Raw genomic sequence first — 7,299 nt, 5'->3', positions numbered from 1 at the left:
TTTTCCACAAGTGCCTGTCTCTGTGCTATGATTAACTCTAAATCCTGACTGAAAATCATCAAATAAAGTCACACAGCTGTTTGGTGACTGCTTTCTCAAGAATCTTAGAGAGAAATGGAAGGTTGGCTGAAATTATACATAGATAATACCAGACGCAAAAAGGTCATATGCATTTTATTTAAAGAAAAACTGGGCTTTCAGAATATGTACGCTGTCCCAGGAGTTAATAGTTATGACCATAAAGACAAAATAAAAAAATTAAATCACAGATATTTATTTAAATCACACAAAACAATAATGAACAAAACTTTTGAGATTTGTTTTTCTAGGCCTTGGTAGTCTCGCATTGCCAAACCTATCTACAGCACTGTGTCAGTCACCTGTCACTGTGCCACAGTGGGTGGCAGTAGCTCAGTCCATAGGGAGTTGGGTTGGGACCCGGAGGGTCACTGGTTCAAATCCCCGTATGGACCCAAAAAGTTGGGAGTGTGGATTGCTCTGGGTAACACTTGGTTAGTACTCACACACAGGCCTGAAAACACACACATGCTCAGGACCTATACATGCACTATACTGGAGAGATGTCAGAGTGAGTGGGCTGCCAGCTGAACCAGCGCCCTGAGCGGTCGGGGGGGTACGGTGCCTTGCTCAAGGGCACTGGCAGTGCCCAGGAGGTGAAGTGGCATCTCTCCACACCAATCCACATCCCAACTTTGGGTCATACGGGGATTTGAACCAGTGACCCTCGCGGTCCCAACCCAACTCCCTATGGACTGAGTACTGCCACCCACTGTGGCACAGTGACAGGTGACTGACACAGTGCTGTAGATAGGTTTGGCAATGCGAGACTACCAAGGCCTAGAAAACAAATCTCAAAAGTTTTGTTCATTATTGTTTTGTGTGATTTAAATAAATATCTGTGATTTAATTTTTTTATTTTGTCTTATGGTCATAACTATTAACTCCTGGGACAGCGTTACTTCTGAAAGCCCAGTTTTTCTTTAAATAAAATGCATATGACCTTTTTGCGTCTGGTATTATGTATAATCAGCAACCTTCCATTTCTCTCTAAGATTCTTGAGAAAGCAGTCACCAAACAGCTGTGTGACTTTCTGCATAGCAACAGCTTATTGATGATTTTCAGTCAGGATTTAGAGTTAATCATAGCACAGAGACAGCACTTGTGAAAATTACTAATGACCTCCTAATTGCATCAGACAAAGGACTTATCTCTGTACTGGTATTATAAGATCTTAGTGCTGCATTTGATACCATTGACCATCACCATTACCATTAAAAACTAGTCCATGCATTTGTTACTTCTAGGCTGGATTACTGCAATTCTTTATTATCAGGCTGCTCAAAAAAGTCCATAAAGACTGATCCAGAATGCTGCAGCACGTGTTCTGACAGGAACCAGGAAAAGAGATACATCTCTCCTGTTTTAGCTTCTCTCGCATTGGCTTCCTGTAAAATCCAGAATAGAATTTAAAATCTTCTCACCTACAAAGCTCTTCATGGTCAGGCACCATTTAAAGAGCTCATAGTACCTTACTACCCCACAGAGCACTGCGTCCCAGAATGCAGGGTTACTTGTAGTTCCTAGAGTCTCTAAAAGTAGAACGGGAGCCAGAGCGTTCAGCTATCAGGCTCCTCTCCTGTGGAACCAGGTTCCAGTTGGGTTCAGGAGGCAGACAACATCTCCAATTAAGAGTAGGCTTAAGACTTTACTTTATCTTGATAAAGCTATAGGTAGAGCTGGCTCAGGTGAGTCCTGAACCATCCCTTAGTTGTGCTGCTATAGGCCTAGAATCACCAATCAATCCTCCTCTCCATCTGTAGCAACCTCTGCCATTAATGCGTGTTACTAACAACTTCTTCCCTTTCCCGTAGTCTTGTGCTCTTTCGCCCCTCTCCTCTCTCCTCCTATCACTTCCTGAAGGTGTTTCTGGCTCTTGGACCTGTGGAGTTTGGATCTGTGGTTGTGAGTCTGCTGCCTTCATGTTCCTGCTCGACACCCTCTGCTACAATTTCCATGTCTCTCTCTCTCTCTCTCTCTCTCTGTCTGTTTCTTCTCTCTCTTTCTTTTTCTCTGTCTGTCTCTTTCTCTACCCAACTGGTCGAGGCAGATGACGCGCACCTGAGACAGGTTCTGCTCGAGGTATCTGCTTTAAAAGGAAGTTTTTCTGCCTCTGTCACCTAATGCTTGTTCTTGGTGGGAAGTGTGGATTTCTGTAATAAACATCACAGAGTACGTCTAGACCTGCTCTTCTATGAAAGCGCTGTGAGAAACTGTGCTTATAATAAAATTGAATTGAATTGATCCAGAATGAAAATCCGTGGAATTTAGCAGACTGTTTTTTTTTGCTTAGTGTGGCGATGTGCCAACATTCTCAATCATATATAGTTTTTAAATTTGTGTAAAATGTGCAGAAAATTGCAGCTGCAGATTTCATGTGGCCCTGATTATTAAAAATAGGCAGTGGGGGTACTAGCATCCACAGTAAGAACGTTCTTGTCCATATGTCTTAACTCTCTGACAGCTGCTGTGTACTTCCTTTAACGGTCTAACTTTTCTGTTGGTTATTAATATCCTCATGCGCAACTAGCCTACTCCTGAAACAAGACAGGTATCTACTAAAACAATAAATCATAATAATAAAAAATTTCTGCAAAAAAGCAACCAAAAAAAGTTTGTGTGATAGAGGCTTAATTTTAACAAACACAAAACAATCATTTTGAAGGAAATATTCTACATTTGTAAAAGGGGAAATTGCTATTCTGGTTCTGTCCAAATGTAACAAATCAGTCAGCTACTCTAAAACCCTAAATCCTACAAAACCTGAAGATTGAAGGTGATTCAGACATAAAGCAAAGCCAATTGCCCTCCGCCTCAATTTGACAGGAGGATCTTTGTGTAGTTTGATATGCCTAAACAACCATTCACCAACTTTCAAAGTACAGTCGCAAGCAACAAAATGTTGTGTGTGTTGTAACAAAAAGACCCATGTACAGCACAGGCTAGTGTTAAGCGTGGTGGAAGAAGTGTACAGAACCTTCTAAAGTAACTGTACTAATACATAATAAGTAAAAAATACTTTTACTGTTAATGTAAAAGTCTTGTCTTAAGTAAAATTATGTTAGCATCATCAGGAAAAAGTACTTTAGTATTAAAAGAAAAAAGTATTCAATGCAAAACAAGTTGTTGATACAGATTAATAAAAGTACAGTATACTCCGCTACACAGTTGGACAAAATTTGCAATTAATTTTGCAATTAACAAATCAATTTTCAGAAAAACAGCACATCTTTGACCTCTACATAGTTGTTTCTCGCCAGTGGTAGAGCAGGCGTCCATTATTAGAGGTTTAGTCCTCGAAGTAGAGGCCCGGGTTAGACTTCGACCTGCTGCCCTTTGCTGCATGTCATCCCCTTCTCTCTCCCCAGTCATTTCTTCAGCTGTCCTGTCAATTAAGGCCCTTAAATGGCCCAAAAAATAAAGAATCTTTAAAAGACCCAAACAATGACCAATGGTTAATTGCTAAATTAGGTACCTGATAAATGAAAACATTCATTAAATTGATAATAAAATCTGTAAATCCAATATGCCAAAAGCTGTCCTACTTAATCATTTTCAAAATTACCTACAATTAACTAAATGCAACCACAAAATAGACAATAACCTCAGTATAAATATCTCTCCATGTATTATATGCATATCCAAAATAATATTTTTTTTAACTTCTCTTCCACCAACCAGTTCAGCTTCAGCCTTATCTAGCTTCTCCCAGCTCTCTTACTACCCTCAACCATGGACCAGACAGATAATGTACCTCAGTCAGTCAGACAGACAGGAGGTTGTAGTGATGGCCAAATGAAGCTTCATGAACTAGTGTCTTTATCTTCTGAGCCCACTAGATGGCGCTCTCTGTCTCACAATTGGTTGAAAATACACTGAATTGCAATACCTTAGACTGTTCTCTTAAAACCAAGAGCGCCATCTACTGCGCTCAGGAAACAAAGACATGGTTCACAAAGCTTCATTGACCATCACTAGAGAGGAGGGAGGAGCCCAACAACTGAACTTCAACAACAGAAATGAGAGGTCACTTACTCAGTGCTCTGCAATCATACTCAAATGTAAACAAGAGAGTAGGCGACAGAAAGTGAGAACACAGTAGACACCAGAAATATCAGAGAGAGTAGTTGCAAAGAATTGCATGCTTGTAATGTGTGTCTGAGTGTGCTTATATAGGTTTCTGTGCATCATATGGCAAATGTAACGTATTAATATAGGGCTCAAAGCGCTTTAACATTGTACATTCACCATTCACACACATCATACACTGGTGGCTGAGGTTGCCACACAAGGTGCTGCCTGCTCATCAGAAAACATTGAACACATTTACTTTCATACATCATACATGCGTGGCCCAAAGACACACCGACCTCGGATCGAACCACAAACGGTAGGCAACCGCTTGCCACCTGAAACACAGCCGTCCCTAGCACAACATACTACTACACATGCTGATAAATTAGTACTAAGGAATAATATTGGGTTATATTGTGAATAATTAGTGAAGCTAAGTGTGCAAAATGAAATTGTATGATTGCTTCGTCCACGTCCATTTCAAGTAAAGAGTCAGATATAAACTACTTAATGATATTTCAGATGGCTCTTTTTTTGTTCCGGTTCAAAATTGTAGTATCAAGTATTAAGTCACATATACTCATTTAAGCAACTTGCATGTACAAATAGGTATACACTTTCATCGCCAGGCTGAAACATTAGATATACATTCCCTGTAAATATATATCAAATAACAGCAGGCATCTAAATAATTGTGAAGTCTAAGATATAGGTATGAGACAATGTAAGCAAGCCGTCATCATCTCACCCAACAGGGGATACAGGACTACATTTAACTTCATTAAATCAGCCTGAAGTGTAAAATTTGCAATAACTATAGTGTATCAAGTTGAAAAAAACATGATCAGCCATGTGAGCAGGAAGGGAGCCAATCAACTGCTGCAGCACAGAAGAAGTGTGTGTGTGTGTGTGTGTGTGTGTGTGTGTGTGTGTGTGTGTGTGTGTGTGTTGTGTGTGGTGTGTGTGTGTGTCTGTCTGTCTGTCTGTTGTCTGTCTGTTGACTGAAGCAGGGCGAGTCCCAGAGAGGAGATACTCTGACTCAGCTAACACATGGAAGAAAACATCTTAGGAACTATCTTGCACACTGGCACTGCGCAGCGCAAAGCCCGACGCAAGTGTTTTGCTTTTTAAAAACGACGCAGTTGTAATTCCCGTCCAGGCCCACAAGGATGGTTCAGATTTTGGAAATAAGACAAAAAATTAGTTTAAAGTAGTAGCTTGGCTGTTCTGACCAAAATGGTAAACAAGAATCAAGGAATGTGTGGTGGAACAAGAGTTATTTAATAATAGCTCATAAGAAAATTAGAAAACGTGACACGCGGGTTGGGTTGGAAAAGAAGAACCTGTTGGGATTAGGTAAAGAAGAACAGGGTTGGGTTTAGGAAAAGAACAAACATGGAAAGGAAACGTCAATGCGGGACACAATCGGCTCTCCTGTATGGGTTTTTTGGCCTTATTCTACTCGTACGGCATTAATTCATACGCAAACACAAAGTCATGTAAGTCATGGAGGCCAAACAGAGTTGTAAACATGCTAAAAAGAGGGTATGTGTCTTGATAACATGGCAATAATGGCATACAAAAGGCATGTGTAAATATGCTACTTCATGAGTCGTCTGAAATGTTCCTCTACCTCTGCTCCACAGGCTCTTTGCATTCAGGAAAGTCCAGAACGGCTGTCCATCTGATGGCCGTCGGCACAAAAAAGTCTAATATGTTGATAGGAAAATAAAAAAAGAGGGCCAGTCTCTTGACACTGAAGCAGCAAATGCAAAAACTACACAGAGAGACATGAGATACTGGTAAGTGCCAGGAGCAGGCTGCCTTTCATCTCTCATTGGAATTGCATAGTCAGCTGTCAACATGGGTGTGCATCAGATTATGAAAATGGGCCGCCATTAGTTCTGTCAAACTTAACGTGTTTATAATTTCTGTTAATTTGAAACATTAAACACATAGAAATTAATTATGGGTTAACTGCAATTTCACTTCGTTGTATATGAGAGGTTGTAGTGAGCTCACGTTTGCTGCTAGGATGAAGACAATGGTATTGAATTAAATGGGAACATCAGCCTGCATTAGTACCAATCTAAATGTGCCAACAAATAGGGAAGGGTGGTAAATAATTCACCAATTAACCAAATATTTAACCAAAAAATCCTAGTTTTCACTTTCTTTTTTTTTCCATCAGAGTGCAGTTTTTATTTGTCTTTATATGGCTTACATTGTGGAACTGGCAAAGACTGGTGGGTGTTTTTGAAGGCTTCACAGACAATTGAAAGGGAGTGTCATTAAGAATTAAGAATCGCTTACGAGCAGAATGACAGGAACAACTGGAAACATTCATGTTAAGGGCCACAGAGAAAGACATCCTCATGTCCCTTGACAATGACCTCATAATAGACAGAGTTACTGAGATAGTGCCCTTCTTAAGAAACTTATACTTCCCCAACATTACATTTGCTTACATTATATTTGAATAGTTATAAGTATAGTATATAATAACTACACTCTCAGTGTAGTTTGGTATAGGCTACACAGCTAATCCCATGTTCAGGTTCAGCAAGTAGTCTACTTCTATCTCTTATTTAAGTGTGTAATACTCTGTACTGTTCTAGGCTATAATTACATGTTTGTGTAATCTGGGGTTCTGTAGCCAGTGACATTTCATCATTTGCAAGATGTAACAGCATTTTTTGTTTTCATTTGAAGGCTGAGGCTAATTAGACACAACCCCAATTCTCATCACTGTTTTGAGATGGTACTTGCTGTGAAACCTTGTCGATATAGGCTACAGTATGTGGCATAGTACAGGAAATCCTGGCAGTGTCTGTTGCGCACAGCTAGGGGTGAATGGCCAGAGGATGGGCCTTTTGGGAGAAAGCCCAGGGGTGTTTTGTAGCCCAAGTCCGTCCCTGGCTCTGTCATACCTTAATCCCGACAGAGGCTATGGTGATTTCAGCCTGCATGCACGTTGCAAAAGTATGGACTGTGCCGAGACGTACCCTGCACCCGTGTGGTATGTGTGTGGTGGTGTGTGTGGAAAAAAAATCATAAATAACAGCAAAATGCAGTTAAGACTCTCACACTGAGTGAAATGGAGTCAAATATCAGGTCCACCCAAATTATGGGCTATATGTGAACCA

At 40.4% G+C, this 7,299-nt stretch overlaps 1 protein-coding gene and 1 long non-coding RNA gene across 2 annotated transcripts in view; both read left to right on the top strand.

The window, feature by feature from the left end:
• The window catches only part of LOC116689196 (uncharacterized), a 10,171-nt gene extending 8,993 nt beyond the window's left edge, over positions 1 to 1,178 (top strand). The window contains exon 3 of the long non-coding RNA XR_004331942.1: positions 1,168 to 1,178. This is a non-coding gene — a long non-coding RNA (uncharacterized LOC116689196). The remainder of the gene's footprint in view (positions 1 to 1,167) is intronic.
• cacna1ba (calcium channel, voltage-dependent, N type, alpha 1B subunit, a) overlaps positions 1 to 7,299 on the top strand; it is a 262,364-nt gene that overhangs the window by 55,268 nt on the left and 199,797 nt on the right. The window lies entirely within an intron of this gene.

Source organism: Etheostoma spectabile, chromosome 5 (genome assembly GCF_008692095.1).
Source record: "Etheostoma spectabile isolate EspeVRDwgs_2016 chromosome 5, UIUC_Espe_1.0, whole genome shotgun sequence".
Classification (NCBI taxonomy): domain Eukaryota; kingdom Metazoa; phylum Chordata; class Actinopteri; order Perciformes; family Percidae; genus Etheostoma; species Etheostoma spectabile.
The sequence above is the reverse complement of the archived record's forward strand: the minus strand, read 5'-3'. Positions and strand labels throughout refer to the sequence as shown.